This window comes from Zootoca vivipara, chromosome 5 (assembly GCF_965207765.1).
Source record: "Zootoca vivipara chromosome 5, rZooViv2.hap1.1, whole genome shotgun sequence".
NCBI lineage: Eukaryota > Metazoa > Chordata > Lepidosauria > Squamata > Lacertidae > Zootoca > Zootoca vivipara.
Genome location: NC_142588.1, coordinates 84,667,161 through 84,685,492, shown reverse-complemented (window position 1 = coordinate 84,685,492; position 18,332 = coordinate 84,667,161). Strand labels below are relative to the sequence as shown.

Genomic DNA, 18,332 nt, shown 5'->3' with positions numbered 1-18,332 from the left:
GTTTCCCCATCCAATTTGAAACTATACCAGACCCTGCTTAGCTTTTTCAAATGTCCTAGTAGTTTACTGCTGCCCCACTAGGAGATGCAGGGCAGCTCATGTGGTACACACAGCAATGGCCTTCAAGTGCTGCCCACTTTCCAGCATCTACCACCTGAGGTGGTTGCCACAAACTGGCTAAAGGTATGGCCAGCACTGGTTATGAGATTGTTTGGACTCTTAGTATTAGAGGAAAGCAAGGATTGCAAGACTGAGCAATGTTCTTATACCCTTCTCCTTTCAGCCCAAGGGCAGAATTGCAAAGATAATCTTATCTGAGCCACAAGTTTGTTGTCTGAGGAAATATTTACTTTCCCCCTCCCCACATGCATTGAAGGAATAGCAAGCATGTTGAAATGTAATTCTGCAGTAAATTGGTAATGAACAATTGGATTCCCCAACAACAACAACAACAAGAAAAAATACGAAGAAATGAAACCTTACGATTTATTTTATTCTGGCGTTTACAGAGCTATCAACTGGAGCAATGCAAACAGAGTTACAACCTTATTGTGCAAATACCCTGCATATTAAACTAATACACGTAGTAAAATACAGCGCGGCATGTGTGCCAATAGTCATTTGTTCCCATTTAGAGCACTCTGTAAAATGTCATCTAATTAAGAAGGCTGAGTGTTATGATGCCCTTATATGCTGTGAAGGAAGAAGCAAGACTATTCTAGGGCTTGCTTGTTTGTTTTTATTTGCAGAAAGGATTTCCATGCTTTGATGAACCTCCACAGAGACAGGAGAATGGGGGACATCCCTCTTTCTCCCTGAGTTGTCTACAGGAGACATGGATCCACCGATTGACAATTTGGGTCAATTTTGCATGCACTCATTCACAAATCATATTTTTTAAAAAATCTGTTCCCATCTTCTGTATTAATCAAAAATTAACTAATCTGCATTAATATGAAATTTTATTTTCAAATCAATCCCAAAATAAGTATTTCAAGATGTGTTTTTTTATTGAAATGTATGCATTTCTAAATGTATTTTACCCCAAAGCATGGTATATATATGCAGTGACATTCCCTTTTTTCACGCATGCAAAAACACATTTATATCATTTTGAGCCCACTGCAGAAAAGGGAACTTTGCTTTTTTTGTTTATTTCCCACCTTTCCTGAAGGATCTCAAGGTAACATTCACATTCCTCCCCCCTCTCTTTTACTCTGATGGCTATTCTGAAACTAGTAGATTAGACTGACAGGCAATAATAATAATAATAATAATAATAATAATAATAATAATAATAATATATTTATACCCCACCCATCTGGCTGGGTTTCCCCAGCCACTCTGGGAGGGTTCCAACAAAAATTTAAAATGCAATAGCCCTTCAGACATTAAAAGCTTCCCTAAACAGGGCTGCCTTCAGATGTCTTCTAAAACTTGGGGTTTTTTTCCTTTGACATGTGGTGGGAAGGTGTTCCACAGGGTGGGAGCCACTACCGAGAAGGCCCTCTGCCTGGTTTCCTGTAACTTTGCTTCTCGCAGTGAGGGAACCACCAGAAGGCCCTCGGCGCTGGATCTCAGTGTCCGGGCTGAACAATGGGGTTGGAGACATTTCTTCAGGTATACTGGGCCGAGGCCATTTAGAGCTTTAAAGTCAGCACCAACACTTTGAATTCTGCTTGGAAACGTGCTGGGAGCCAATGTAGGTCTTTCAAGACCAGAGTTATGTGGTCTCGGTGACTGCTCCCAGTCACCAGTCTAGCTGCCACGTAGTTTTCAGGTCACCTTCAAAGGTATCCCCACGTAGAGCGCATTGCAGTAGTTCAAGCAGGGGATAACCAGAGCATGCACCATTCTGGCAAGACAGTCCGTGGGCAGGTAGGGTCTCAGCCTGCGTACCGGATGGAGCCGGCAGACAGCTGCCCTGGACACAGAATTGACCTGCGCCTAAATGGATAGCTGTGAGTCCAAAATGACTCCCAGGCTGCGCACCTGGTCATTCAGGGGCACAATTACCCCACCCAGGACCAGGGAGTCCTCCACACTTGCCCGCCTCCTGTCCCCTCAAAACAGTACTTCTGTCTTGTCAAGATTCAACCTCAATCTGTTAGCCGCCATCCATCCTCCAACCGCCAGAATGTTACCCAGCAAGCTTTGAAGCTGAGAGGAGCATGGAACCTCAGCCTGTCCGCCTCACCATGGCATTATACCAACTATGCCACACCAGCTCCCTCAAAGGATCTCTGTTATGGGGATGGGATCCAATAATGTCCCACAACCAAATAAAGCTGTAAATCCAGCAGATAAACATTCCCTAGAGAAGGGCAACTAATTACCATATACAGTGGTGCCTTGACTTACGAATTTAATCCGTTCTGAAGGCACCTTCATAGGTCAAAAAATTCCTAAGTCGAAAAACGCCATTGGATACGTGATTTCCCATAGGAATGCATTGGAAACGGAAAAATTCGTAAGTCGAAGCAACCATATCTATAAATTCGTAAGTCAAAAAAATCCCTATCTAAAACCACTACAGGTTCCTTTCGGATGTCGAGACATTCGTAAGTGCGCGGCCATTTGCCCCATTCGTAAGTTGAAAAATTCAGTTGTCGAGCCGTTCGTAAGTTGAGGTACCACTGTACAAGGTTTTGGTTAGGTTCATTCAATTTATACATTGTTTTCCACAAAACTCAATGTCCCAGTGTGATTTACTGACAAGGCAAGCAACAATCACATAAACTTTTTTCCCCTTGCTAAACTTTTCTTAATTTTGTTAAGTAATCGAAATATTTCACAGTGAAACAAAGAGTCAGGTGGTGGCTCACCTGGGGGAAAAAGTACTTTTAAAAAAATGTCGTCGTCCCCCAAATCTCATCCCAAAATCAGCGTGAGAGTGAAGTAGATGCTGAAATCCCTCTGCCCTGAAAACTATCTCTAATAGAACTTGGAAGTGCTGGATTTGGCTGGATTTTGCATGCTGCTTATAGGGGGCGGGGGGGGGCATTAAACCTGGTATCAGTTTGCCGCAGATATTTCCATGGCAATTTTGCCCCCTTCACAGGTGAATCCACTGTGGGAAATGCACTCTCAATCTCCCTCGCGTGTTTCCCACAGTCTAGGTAGCAGCCTTTTTACTTCTTCTTTTTTTACATAGCAGCCACTTCATAGTTCCGAGAGACAAATTCTTTGCGTCGGGATCTGATTTCAAGATAGAATTTAATCTTTCATCTGACACAGCCAGTATAGACCACACCTGAGCAGGTTCGAACAAGAGAGAATAGCTCGTCTCTGTCATATTGGTTTACTGTGAATAATGTGGAAAAGCCGGGACTCATACAGCTGCTCTACAGTACAGGAAGGTGCCTCGGTTATTATTCTGCTCTGGGAGTCAGACTAGTTCTGATGGTACGGAGCCGAACTTGGGATGGGGATCCCCACTCAACCATGAATCTTGCAGAGGAGCTGCTAGCTCAGTTGCACAGCATCTGCTCTGCGAGCAAAAGGTCCCTGGTTTCATTGTGAGCTTCTCCACGTAGGGCTCTGAAACTCTGGAGAACCACTGCCAGTCATTGCAGGCAATACTGAGATAGGTTGGCTGGACTTACTACGCAGAAGTACAGGGCAGCCCTCCAGACATGAGCAGGGCATCAGGGTTGTGCAAGTGCACTGATAGAGACAATCTATGTTCTACCTTCACTGTCAGAGGCAGTATAAGCGGGTGGCACTGTAGTCTAAACCACTGAACCTCTTGGGCTTGCCGATCGGAAGGTCGGCGGTTCGAATCCCTGTGATGGAGTGAGCTCCTGTTGCTCTGTCCCAGCTCCTGCCAACCTAGCAGTTTGAAAGCATATCAGTGCAAGCAGATAAATAGGTACCGCTGCGACGGGAAACGGCATTTCCGCGCGCGCTGGTTTCCGTCACAGTGTCCTGTTGCGCCAGAAGTGGTTTAGTCATGCTGGCTACATGACCCTGAAAGCTGTATGTGGACAAATGCCAGCTCCCTCAGCCTGAAAGCGAAATGAGCCTTGCACCCCATAGTCGCCTTTGACTGGACTTAACCGTCCAGGGGTCCTTTACCCTTTTTTTAAACTTAGGCCTTGGAATGCCAGTTGCTGGGAATTTCCAGTGGGCACAGTGTTGTTGAGCTTGTGACTGGCTTGCAGACTTCCCACAAGCATCTGATGGGCCACTGTGAGAGCCATGGAATCATAGAATCGATGTTGCTCAACTACCGTATTCACATTTCCCTATGCAGAAAGCGGTTTATGGGCCTGATCCTGTTTATCTCAGTGATATATGGAGGAGGCAGAGAAAGATTTGACAAGCCCCAAATGTCCCAGTTAGCTTTGGGATAAGTAGGATGTTGATTCTAGACCCCTCACACCCAAATCTAACACAGCAGACCTCCAGAAAACACCCACCCACAAAGCAGGTCCTCCCCCTAAAGGAGAACATGGGTTGCGGAAGGGTTAACAAGACATCCCAGGGTGGGAGAGGCGGGTCAGTTTGGATGGCCACATGTGTGATTGGTGGGTGTGCTGTTGCTGGGGAAATTTGCTTGTAGCAAATAATTGATTGACAGCCTTACCCTATATATGCTTAAAGAGCAGCTTTCAGTTCCACCTTTGCTGCTTGCAACGAATCTCCCGCCCGCCCTCCTCTAATTTTAGGTGTTTTGCATTGACCTTGCTGCACCTCTCATGGGGCCGCCTGTTTTGGATCAGGGGCCTGGTAGGAATTTTGCCACTTGGCTGATTGGCTGGTGCCAGGTGGTTTTTGCCTACTGTGCTGCAATAAGTCACAACTTGTAAGGTTGGAAGTTAGGCATTGGTTCAAATTGGATGGTTGAGGGGTATGGATTTTGGTTGGGCCTGCCCCTCATGGTTGCTGCTGCCTTTAGGGGTATTCCTTTAAAGGAATCCTGGGGCTATACATGTAGTCTGTGTATCCCCACCAGGGACCAGGGCCACGCTTGAGCCTCAGGGAGCATCTGAAGGTGAGGTCAAGGGCGTGGCCCCTGCCCCGATCTCTCCCGGAAGGGTGCTTACCTACTGGCTCCCCTACTAGGCTAGTGGGAGTCAGATCTGTCCTCAAAATCCCATCAAGGTACAAGTGGTGCAAGTATGACTCAAAGGCCCCACCGTAACAGCAGCTCACCTTCTTCTATGCTCCTCGCGCTTGACAGTGTCTCATAGCTTAATATGCACAGCACAGAGATGTGTGTGTGTGTGTGTGAAGATCAAATAGAAAAATCCCATTTTGCACTGCAGCTTAGAGGAAGGATGTGCTGGAAATGTAACTGATAAGCAAACAATCCTTTGGGTCGTAGCCAGCGCTGCTGATCCACCAGCGCAACAGATATCTGCTAATGCAACATAACTTTCTCCTCTTTTCCTCTGCAGCCCCCTGCATACCCTCAATGTCTGTTCTAGAGGATCGGAGGACCCTCTGGAGCAGATTTTGAAATGCTGCTGCACATATGGAACTCTGTGCTTGGATACAACCCTAAACGGCCTCGGTCCAGTATACCTGAAGGAGCGTCTCCACCCCCATTGTTCTACCTGGACACTGAGGTCCAGCGGTGAGGGCCTTCTGGCGGTTCCCTCACTATGAGAAGCCAAGTTACAGGGATCAGGCAGAGGGCCTTCTCGGTAGTGGCATCCACTCTGTGGAACGCCCTCCCACCAGAGGTCAAAGAGAATAACAATTACATCTTAAGGCAGCCCTGTTTAGGGAAGTTTTTAATGTTTGATGGATTTCTGTGTTTTAATGTTTTGTTGGAAGCCACCCAGAATGGCTAGGGGAACCCAGCCAGATGGGCGGGGTATAAATAATAAATTGTTGTTGTTGTTGTTTCTTTTGGTCCTACACCTTACAACTGAAATGTCCTTTAGATTCCATAGCTTAAATTTAGCTGTTGATGCTCATATTCATGGTTATAGGGATACAGGTGGTCTAAACCACTGAGCCTATTGGGCTTCGTGATCAGAAGGTCGGCGGTTCGAATCCCCATGACGGAGTGAGCTCCTGTGTCTCTGTCCCAGTTCCTGCCTACCTAGCAGTTTGAAAGCACGCCAGTGCAAGTAGATAAAATAGGTACCACTGTGGCAGGAAGGTAAACAGCGTTCCCGTGCGCTCTGGTTTCCGTCATGGTGTTCCGCTGCGCCAGAAGCATTTTAGTCCTGCTGGCCACATGTCCCGGAAAGCTGTCTGTGGACAAATGCCAGCTCTCTCGGCCTGAAAGCGAGATGAGCGCCACAACCCCATAGTCGCCTTGGACTGGACTTAACTGTCTAGGGGTCCTTCACCCTTTTTTTACCTCATGGTTACTGGGCATAATTGCTATACATTACTTCCAGATTCAGTGGCAGCATGTCTCTGCTCTTTTACGAAGATATTCTCATGGAACAAAAATTGGTTCTGTGGTCTTGTGTTGGTTCCTTGCAGATCACAAATGCCCACAGATGCACCAGCTTCAGAAACTCTACAAAGATAAATCTACAAAGGCAGTGTCAAGGCAGAACAGAAGTATCATGGAGTCTTTATAGTAATGCTAAGGTGGGATTTTGCACCAAAATGCCCACTAGTGGAGGGGAGAAAGGATTTGCCAACTAAATTAATCCGCATGTTCCAAGGAAAAAGGATCAAAGTCATGTCGTTCCATAAACATGCTCCATACATTCCTTGTTGTTGTTGTTGTTGTTTAGTCGTTTAGTCGTGTCCGACTCTTCGTGACCCCATGGACCATAGCACGCCAGGCACTCCTGTCTTGCACTGCCTCCCGTAGTTTGGTCAAACTCATGTTCGTAGCTTCGAGAACACTGTCCAACCATCTTGTCCTCTGACGTCCCCTTCTCTGAGTGCCCTCAATCTTTCCTAACATCAGGGTCTTTTCCAAGAATTCTTCTCTTCTCATGAGGTGGCCAAAGTATTGGAGCCTCAGCTTCACGATCTGTCCTTCCAGGGAGCACTCAGGGCTGATTTCCTTAAGAATGGATAGGTTTGATCTTCTAGCAGTCCATGGGACTCTCAAGAGTCTCCTCCAGCACCATAATTCAAAAGCATCAATTCTTCGGCGATCAGCCTTCTTTATGGTCCAGCTCTCACTTCCATACATCACTACTGGGAAAACCATAGCTTTAACTATACGGACCTTTGTCGGCAAGGTGATGTCTCTGCTTTTTAAGATGCTGTCTAGGTTTGTCATTGCTTTTCTCCCAAGAAGCAGGCGTCTTTTAATTTTGTGACTGCTGTCACCATCTGCAGTGATCAAGGAGCCCAAGAAAGTAAAATCTCTCACTGCCTCCATACATTCCTAACTGTAGTCAATTATCCCTCCACTGTCTCCTTCTCTGCTTCATGCCGTAGGCAGGACAGTCATCTTAAGGTCATTTTTTTGGGGTGTGGACAATATAATGCAACATCTAACCACATTCTGCCTTTCCACAGAGAATAAGCTAAGGAGTTGCTTCTGACAACAAAATTGTACATGGCTCGCTTCACAATTAATACTTGATTGGTGTTAAAGATAGTATCACTGAAAAACAATTAACTCTTGGATCCAAATTAATTTTCCCATTGCAGAGCATGCATGAACTATTTTGCAATTAACTTGTGCATGCATGTGACAGGAGAGAATCGTGCATCTGCCTCCCATAATAATACTTTTTTAAAAAAAAAAAACACAACCCTATCAAGCTAAAAGATTTTAATTCTGCTTTCCAACATGGTTTTGGAATGCAATTTGAGGAGGAGTGCTTCATGCTTTCCTTTTAACAACCTGCAACAATATATACCGTATATATATCTGTGCAAAATAAGAACAGAGGGGGTCGTTGTTTGGTTGTTGCTGTTTCCCCCCAGGCAGTGCAAAAAAGTGTCTCCAGCAACAATGGGGAACATAAATGTGCAGCTGTTGAATGCTGACTTTCCATATTAAACAGCATCTTGAACTTGAAGCTTTTAGCACCTACTAATGCGCTCTGTGGCTTTTTAACTCTCCAAAACTTCACCACATTACCTTCCATTGACTTATTTTATTTATTTTCACTTGCGTTTGAGTGCTTTTAAAGGGCTGCTGATGTGCTGTGCTGGAACTTAAGTCTTCCTCTGCTACTACTTTGGAAAACCTATGATGGAAGTGTGAGTCTGAAAGCTTTTTCACACGTCTCCTACCCCAAAGCAGCTGTCTTCTCTCCTTTAATACATTTTGCAGGTGCTAGGTAGATGCCACTGGAAGCAGTCTCCACACAATAGGGATGTCCAGAGGCAACACACACGTTTACTGAATGTGTGAAGGAGATTTTGCCTACTAAGCACACCCAACATATGCCAAAATGCATCTCAAGCAAGTGTGAGCTGGCTGTGCACTTGGTGGAAGTCTGAGAGGGGAACACCTGAAGTGACACAGAAAAATAAATAAATATGTGTAATGGAATCAATTGATATGTGAGAAGTTATCACACCCTGCTCCATCTGTAGTGTCCTTCCCTTCTACATAGATACACACAGGTTCACATGATGGAAAATACCTCTATATTTTATTATTATTCTTTTTTACGCATTGAATTATGGCTGGTGCCTACCCTCGCATTTCAGGATTTGCCTAATTTTGGGGTGGAGTGGGGAAGACCCTTTCCAAAATGGGAGAAATGCCATTTCAGGAGCAAGAAAACAGTCGGGGGACTTTTTACCATGGGATGGGTCGGCCCATCCATGAGGCAGGGTGAGGTGACCGCCTCAGGTGGCAGGATCCACAAAGGCAGCAGATCGCAATGAAGATCTATATTCCCTGCTTGTTCCTGATTCAAATCTTCACTCACCCCTTCTTCCTGAGCACAGAGGGAGACGCCATTTTGTGGTTTGCCTCAGGTGCCAAAATGTCTTGGGCTGGCCCTGGTGGAGACTTCCCTGTGGTGCTGTCCCTGCACAGCAACTCCTTCCAGATAATGTAACTATCTTTGAATTTGAGATAAGTCCATGCCCAATACCTTGACCTTGATTGCTTTGTGCCTGTGAACACCCATTTGTCTCTGTGGCAGCTTCTCTAGACATGTAAATGGCAGTACATAACTGGTCAGCTAAGGTAATTATCTTACAAAGAAACATGACATACTAGTTCAGCAGGTTTCCTCTCATAGATTAGAGCCAGTGTGGTGTAGTGGTTAAGAGCGGTAGACTCGTAATCTGGGGAACTGGGTTCGCGTCTCCGCTCCTCCACATGCAGCTGCTTGCACATGCACATGACCTTGGGCTAGTCACACTTCTTTGAAGTCTCTCAGCCCCACCCACCTCACAGAGTGTTTGTTGTGGGGGAGGAAGGGAAAGGAGAATGTTAGTCGCTTTGAGACTCCTTCGGGTAGTGATAAAGCGGGATATCAAATCCAAACATCACAAATGCAAGGTCACAGGTTTCTTAGGGATTCACGAGCATCATGAAGACTAACTGCCCCCAAATATACACCACTAGGTAAGAGTCTAGTGGTTAGACATGAGCCTAGTTTTCCTATGTGAATGGAAAGGTTTTCACACAGAAGCACATTCAGTCCCATGAATGGCACCTACAGTCTGAAATAGTAAATATCAGTCACAGGGAACAGGGATGCCAACTCTCACCATCCCTGACCATTGGCCAAGCTGGCTGAGGCTGAATAGATTTTGCAGTCGTACAGCATCTGGAGGAAAGACCAAAGGTTCGTCATTCCTGAAGGAGGCCATATTGAAAAATGCTAACAGGTAACACATACATGACATTTTGGACAGATGTTTGCAGCCAGAGTCTGTGGAACTAAGTAAGCTATTAAAAAGTGGTCTTTATGGGAGCTAAATGTGCTAATACTTATGTTTCCACTAAATTAAAAAGCTATTAATAAACTGAGTATGGAAAAAGAAGTGGGGCACATCTTTCATGCCAACAAAGGAAGGTTTTATTTCTCAAGGCTGCAGTCACCCAAGTGCACAGGAGTTTCAACAGGTTCCATGCATCACTGGGTGTGGAGCACACTACCAGGGCTATGATTGCAACATCTATTGATGAATAATAGTTCTTGTGAATTGTAAGTGGGGAGAGTGCTGTTGTACATGGGGTTCTGCCTGCAAGCTTCCCACAAGCATCTGGTTGGCCACTGTGAGGACTAGATGGGCCATTGGCCTGATCCAGCAGGCTCTTCTTGTTTCAGGGCTCTGCAGACTGACCTAACCAGATTGTGGATAGAATATTGGCCCTGAATGTGCCTTGTTACCTGAAAGCAGCATCAGGGAAGGCTGGCTCAATCCTTAGGACCAGTTTACCTCTGAGATCGCAGTAATGAGCTCTGAGGGCCTTCTGGCGGTTCCCTCCCTGCGAGAAGCGAGGTTACAGGGAACCAGGCAGAGGGCCTTCTCGGTAGTGGCACCCACCCTGTAGAACGCCCTCCCAGCAGATGTCAAGGAAATAAACAACTACCTGACTTTTAGAAGACATCTGAAGGCAAGCCTGCTTAGGGAAGTTTTTAATGTTTGATGTTTTGTCGTGTATTTAATACAGTGGTACCTCGGTTTAAGTACACAATTGGTTCCGGAAGTCTGTACTTAACCTGAAGCATACTTAACCTGAAGCGAACTTTCCCATTGAAAGTAATAGAAAGGGGATTCATCCGTTCCAGATGGGTCTGCGGAGTACTTAAACTGAAAGTACTCAAACCGAAGCGTACTTAAAGCAAGGTATGACTGTATTCAGTTGGAAGCCACCCAGAGTGGCTGGGTGGGGTATAAATAAATAAATATTATCAGTGCTTGTTTTCTGGGGGGATGCAGGGGTACGCGTACCCCCTAAACATTTTGTGATTCGAAGTTTGGCCTCATTGAGGGGCAGTATTTCAATATGAGTAGGAAAATGAGAGTACCCCAAAACTTTTTTTAAAGAAAAAAACAATATTATTATTATTATTATTATTATTATTATTATTATTATTATTCCCCACATGTGCCCACCTGCCCTGGAGCAAGTCAAAGCCAGAGCTAATGTTTGCTGTGCATTGTGCCTGATGGACGTCTATGTAGTATTTAAAAAACTTTCATGTTTGGCAAGTTTTTATATACCTGCTTTATGTTCTTTAAAACAGCAAGGCTTTTTTCTTTGGCAAGCGAGAATCAGGAAAACCACGATGTTACAAGTATGAATGCAAAGTAAGCAACTAATTCCTGGCATGAGGACCCTTAATTTGGATGGGAGGTGGAAAAGGTCTGGTTTGAGGGACTCGCTCTCCAGCGACAGGGAGGCTGGATCGTGCTAGCCGCCCCATGAAATTGTGTTATAATATGCATGAGCTGCGAAGTGTGATTTGTGAAGGGGTCTCAACATTTGGGCTGACCTCCCAGAACTTTGGAATTGAATCCTGTCCTTTGGCAAGCTCTGCCTCGCTGACGGCGAGCCAGAATGGGAAATCGGCTGAGAAGAGCTGATATTCTCACCCAGAAGAGGAGTGTCGCTTCCAGCCCCTTAAGACCTCTTCCAGCAGGGTTGACAGCACAGAAATGCTTTGTTTTCATACTCTGCATGACTCTGCTGGTGCAATCCAAAACCCATCAAGCACAGAACAGTCATCATTGTGCAGACCTCAGATGGTGAAACATTTCTGCCTGATGGAATCTTCTAGGTCCCCTCGCCTAGCACCTGACATCAGGCAGGTGCCTTCCCTATCCTAATTTCAGTGCTTGCTAAAAGCATTCTCATTTAGACAAGCCTATCCAGATATATACTGGGACGTGGGTGGTGCTGTGGGTTAAACCACAGAGCCTAGGGCTTGCCGATCAGAAGGTCGGCAGTGTGGGATGGAACACTGGGGCAGACAAGTCACAACAGTTCCTAGAGTGTCCACTAACAGGAACTCACCTGGAGGGACACCTGACTACAGGTCAGTTCCTGTTCCCTCAGACATGCAAATGAGTTGGATTAGACAAAAGCCCTAGCCTGCAATCACTCTCTCTCTTAGCTACTTCCTCCCTCGATGAGGACACATCTCCAGAGAATCTCCAGTTAGCATGGTTCTCACTCTAGGCCTGCAGCCAAGAGTGAGACCAAATGGAGTCTTACTTTACTAAGTAGTCTCTAGATATATATGTACTTGTAACTTTTCTAAGCAAGCCTGCCTTTCTGAGATTATGCTGTAACTCAGGATGAAACTGTAAGTAAACTCTATCTTATTTTATAAACACTGTGTTGTGTATTTCTTTTAAGAGGGACAAAGGGGACCTTTGCCAGGAAGTGTAATATTGAACTATAAAGTGTAATATTGTTATAGAGATTCTAGCGAATCTAACGCACATGCTTTGCTGCGCACAAAAGGGGAATGTCACTCTGCTGATATTGGAAGCTTGCTAACACAAGCTTGGATAGGATCTATCTAATAATATATCCTAATCCACATCCCTAACATTCCCATAAAGGGTTATTACGGCCCAGGACTGCGTATTTTTGTGTATTTTTGAAGGATTGCTTTGGATTGTGATTTTGAACTGAGTAGGATTTTTTTAGTTAGAACTTCCTGGTGAGCACATGGTCTATTGTTCTCCAGTGTGCCTAGGGGATTAGCTACCCCTCCCCTCCCTCAGAGTTTACAGCACTGAGAACTCAGAGGCAGTGAAGATTATTTTGCATTTTGAGATATTTTTAGAGATTTTGATTTTGGAATTTTTGGCAAATTTTTGAATTTTGAGAAATTTTTAGAATTTTGAGATTCCAAGATGGCTTTTGCAGATTTTGATAGTGGAGTTAAGCCAGGATTCATGGCTCTAGATGATGACAATTATGTATTTTGGAAACAACGCCTGATAGCATTTTTAGATGCAAGGAATGTTTTGGATGCCATTGAAAATCCTATGCCTACTGGCACAACAGCAGAGGATTTAGCCAAGATAGCAAATTGGAAACGCATGAACAGCGAGGCCAGATACATAATTTTGAGTGGACTTCGCAACAGGCATCTAACATCAGTTAATAGCAAAGATGATGCAGCTAAAATCTTAAAAGATATTGAGCGCAGGTATGGAGCATCTACTAAGAACTCCTACAGGAATTTGATGAGCAAATTAACTGCGCTGAGGATGAATTCAAGAGAAGAATTCACTGACCATATCAGCAAATTTAGTGAAATTGTTCAGAGGATTGATCTTACTCCTAAAGCCCTTGATGAAGAAACAAAGGTTTCATTTTTGATAGCATCTCTAGGACCAAGCTTCAGTTCATTCAAGAGTTGCATGGATCACAAAAAGGACCTGACTTTTGAAGAACTGATTGATCATTTGAGAGAGGAATGCAGAGATTACCTTGATTCTTCAGAAAGGAATACAGGGAGAAAGGACACTAATTATGCTTCCAAGCATTTCCAAAGGTCCAGACAAACGCCAAAGGAAATAATTTGCTTTAACTGCAATTTAAAAGGGCACATGGCAAAGGAATGCCGGGCACCTAGGAATAAATCCCGCCCCTTTCCACCAAAAGGCGAAAAGAAGGGGGGGCGTGGGCGTGCAACGATATTGCAAGAAAGAAATGTAGCTTTCCAGAGCTGTGAAGGAAAGCGCAATAAGTGGCTTCTGGACAGTGCAGCAAGCAGCCATTTCTGTTATAAAAGGGAATATTTCAATGAAATAGACAATAATAAACAGTCTGAGATTGAAATTGCTGATGGAAATGTTATAAAGTCAATAGGTGCAGGATCTTTGAACTTGAATTTCAAAGTGAACAATGAGTCTTTTGATACTACAGTGAGTAATGTTAAGTATGCACCAAAGCTGAACTGTAATCTAATAAGTGTGTCTAGCTTGGACAAGAAAGGTTTTGAAATTATATTTAAAAATGGACAGTGCAATGTGATAAAAGATGGTGAAGTGTTTATTCAAGCCAAACTAATCAATGATGTGTATGAGATTGATATTTCAGAGAATGAGTCTGCAAGGGTTGCACAACCCAGCAGAAAGGATCAACCAGATCTGGAACTCTGGCACAAAAGGCTTGGACACAGGGACACCAACGTTATCCTGAAAATGCAGAAGGAAAATCTGGTAAAAGGTCTACAGGTAAAGAATTGCAGTACACCAGTGCCAAACTGTACAACTTGCATAACTGAAAAGGCAGTCAAGCCTTCCTTCCCACGTTGTACAGAGAAGAGAAGCACAAAAGTCATGGACACTGTTCATACTGACCTATGTGGTCCGCTGAATGTACCTTCCCTAGGAAACAATAAGTACATTCTGATATTTATAGATGACTTCTCAAGATATTGTGTTGGATATTTTCTAGAGGAAAAGAGTCAGACACCGGAATTGTTCAAACTGTACTTAAACATGGTGAAGAACAAATTCCAGAGAGCTCCTTCCACCTTAATTTCGGATAATGGTGGAGAGTTTTGCTCACGGCAGCTGAAGGCCATCATGGCACAAGAAGGCATAGCACATGTAACTACAGTTGCTTACACGCCTCAACAGAACTCCATTGCTGAGAGAAAGTTTAGGTCTATTATGGAGATGACAAGGTGCATGTTAAAAGAGGCCAACTTGTCACAGAAGCTATGGGGTGAAGCGGCGAATACGGCGATTTATTTGCAAAACAGATTGCCTACAAAGGGTGCAGAACGCACACCATTTGAACTTTGGCACGGGAGAGTCCCAAGTCTGCAGCACATACGTGTGTTTGGAAGTGTCTGTTATTACCACGTGCCCAAAGAGCGCAGACACAAGCTTGACTCCAGAGCAAAAGCAGGTATCCTGGTTGGATATGCTCCTGGAGGTAAGGGATATAGAGTTCTAGATCCAAAGAGTGGCAGAGTAGACCCATACCATGTGGTTCATTTTGATGAACAGGGAAAGTTTGATACAAAGAACACAGTTATTGACTGTTCTAGAGAGTCACCAGATGAAGAGTTTATAAGTTTTCCTTTAGCACAAGGAACTAATATACCTCCTAGTGTCACAACACCCCCTACAGGCGACACCCCAGAAGACGCAGAGGTCCAGACCCCTGGCGGCACCAGAGACGAAGAGGAGGAGCTGTACGTGGACATGCCAGCGTTGGAGGAGGATGAGGATGCTGATGCGGTTGCACAACCAGAGGTCAGATGCTCATCCAGAACCAACAAGGGCGTTCCGCCACTACGACTGTCCTACTTTGCAGGGTCGGCGTCTCCACCAGAACCTTCCACTTGGGAAGAGGTAGAGCAGATGCCAGCCACCGAAGCCAGTCTCTGGAGGAAAGCCGCGCAGGAGGAGATTGACGCACTGCACAAGAACAAGACCTGGACACTCACAGAATTGCCTGCTGGTAAGAAAGCAATTGGGAGCAAATGGGTGTTCAAGGTTAAAAGGGGTTCAGAAGGGGAGGTGCAACGTTACAAAGCAAGACTAGTGGCACAAGGTTTTTCACAGCAATATGGCCACGACTATGACCAAGTCTTTGCACCGACAGTGAGATACAGTAGCGTAAGATTACTTTTAAGCATCGCAGCATCAAAAGGGATGGAGGTGAAACACATCGATATAGCTACTGCGTTTTTGCATGGGGAAATTTCTGAAGAAATTTACATGAAGCAGCCTAAAGGTTTTATAAAGCCAAATGAGGCACATTTGGTTTGCAAGCTTCAAAAGGGACTGTATGGTTTAAAACAAGCAGCCAGAGCCTGGAACTTGAAATTGCATGGAATGCTGGTGAAACTTGGGTACAAGCAAGGTGAAGCTGACAAGTGTTTGTACACTAAGCAGAGTAATGGACAATTTTCTTATATTCTTGCCTTCGTTGACGACCTTTTAATCGCAACGTCAAATGACAGGGATTATAAAAATGTAGTCCAGCACCTCAATAAGGAAGTGCAAGTGAAGGAATTAGGACCAGTTGAGTATTACCTCGGGATTCAAGTGGAAAGAGAACAGGATGGTTCATTTCTACTTAATCAGAAGCAAAAGATAATTGAACTGTTGGAGAGTATGCAATTGCAGGATGCAAAACCCGTCGACACCCCGATGGCTACAGACTTCTTAAAGAACCAAGAGGATTCGAAGCTGCTGCCAAACAACACAGAGTATCGTTCAGCAATTGGTAAACTTTTGTATTTAGTTACCACATGCAGACCTGATTTAGCCAATGCAGTAGGGATTCTCAGCAGGAAAGTGAGTAGTCCCACTGAGCATGATTGGGTTGGTGTGAAGAGGGTGGTTCGATATCTTAAGGGTACAATGGATTGTAAATTAAAGTTACCAGCTGTCAGTGACCCTAAGCTCATTGGGTACACTGATGCTGACTGGGCGGGTGATAATTCTGATTATAAATCCACAAGCGGGCATGTCTTTATGTATGGGGGCGGAGCTATTACATGGGGCAGTTATAAACAGAAATGTATAGCTTTATCGTCTACAGAATCGGAATATGTTGCGGCTACAGAAGCGTGCAGAGAGATTTCCTGGCTGGACCAACTCCTAACAGACTTTGGCGTGGAGAGAAAGGAACCTATAAGCCTGCTGGAGGACAACCAAAGCTGTCTAAAGCTGGCGCAGAATGAGAAGTTCCTAGCACGCTCAAAACACATTGGGGTCAGGTACCACTACGTTCGCCAGATGATACAAGATGGACTTGTCGAACTGTCGTACTGCTGCACATCGGAGATGACAGCAGACATCCTGACAAAACCCCTGCCAAGACAGAGTTTCCAGAACCTGCGTGTCAAGCTGGGACTCTTGGGTGGTTGAATAAAGTTGCTTATGTTTTGTTTTGTATGTAATGAATGTTGTGAATTGCCTGAGAAGGGGTTTGTGGGATGGAACACTGGGGCAGACAAGTCACAACAGTTCCTAGAGTGTCCACTAACAGGAACTCACCTGGAGGGACACCTGACTACAGGTCAGTTCCTGTTCCCTCAGACATGCAAATGAGTTGGATTAGACAAAAGCCCTAGCCTGCAATCACTCTCTCTCTTAGCTACTTCCTCCCTCGATGAGGACACATCTCCAGAGAATCTCCAGTTAGCATGGTTCTCACTCTAGGCCTGCAGCCAAGAGTGAGACCAAATGGAGTCTTACTTTACTAAGTAGTCTCTAGATATATATGTACTTGTAACTTTTCTAAGCAAGCCTGCCTTTCTGAGATTATGCTGTAACTCAGGATGAAACTGTAAGTAAACTCTATCTTATTTTATAAACACTGTGTTGTGTATTTCTTTTAAGAGGGACAAAGGGGACCTTTGCCAGGAAGTGTAATATTGAACTATAAAGTGTAATATTGTTATAGAGATTCTAGCGAATCTAACGCACATGCTTTGCTGCGCACAAAAGGGGAATGTCACTCTGCTGATATTGGAAGCTTGCTAACACAAGCTTGGATAGGATCTATCTAATAATATATCCTAATCCACATCCCTAACATTCCCATAGGCAGTTCGAATCCCCGCAACGGGATGAGCTCCCGTTGCTCGGTCCCAGCTCCTGCCAACCTAGCAGTTCGAAAGCACGTCAAACTGCAAGTAGATAAATAGGTACCGCTACAGCAGGAAGGTAAACGTCGTTTCCGTGTGCTGCTCTGGTTCGCCAGAAGCGGCTTTGTCATGCTGGCCACATGACCTGGAAGCTGTATGCCGGCTCCCTCGGCCAATAATGCGAGATGAGCGCCGCAACCCCAGAGTCGGTCACGACTGGACCTAATGGTCAGGTATGCTGTATGCCGGCTCCCTCGGCCAATAATGCGAGATGAGCGCCGCAACCCCAGAGTCAGTCACGACTGGACCTAATGGTCAGGTGTCCCTTTACCTTTATCCAGATATATAGTTTAAATCTGCTTTTTAGCTTATTGTTGATTTTAATTATTTTTGATTGTTTCAAATAATTGTTTTTCTCAGATGCCCCAATAATTTCATTGTTTCATTTTTTACCTTTTTTAAAAAACGAAAATGCTCTTTTTACAATCAAGTGGCATATGCGTATTTATAATAATAAAAAATAAAATACAATTGCATCTGGACAGTGGCCATCTTTATTTCATCAAATCTTTGAGCATCCTGATATTTTCAGCGTCATTTGGGGAAATGAAAGGCTCCACCACAAACGTTCTGTTCCCAACTCAGCTCTCCAGCCATCCAGGAGCACCTTCTTGGTTTCTCCACCAAGTTTGGACAGCAGCAATACGTGGAGAAGGGTTCAGCTCTGTCATGTAGCCATCTAATGCCTTGCCCCTACAGAGATGCTGAAGTCTTTCTCTCACTGGCCGGACCACAGATTTACTTCCTCTATAAGTAGGGGGGGGCATTGTCCCCCAATAGTCCTAAGGGACACAGACTAACTTAATGGATGTTCCCCATCCACCAGCAGCTGCTACC

At 44.7% G+C, this 18,332-nt stretch overlaps 1 protein-coding gene across 2 annotated transcripts in view; it reads right to left on the bottom strand.

Moving 5' to 3' along the window:
• NAALADL2 (N-acetylated alpha-linked acidic dipeptidase like 2) overlaps window positions 1-18,332 on the bottom strand; it is a 784,863-nt gene that overhangs the window by 531,666 nt on the left and 234,865 nt on the right. The gene's annotated exons all lie outside the window — the stretch shown is intronic.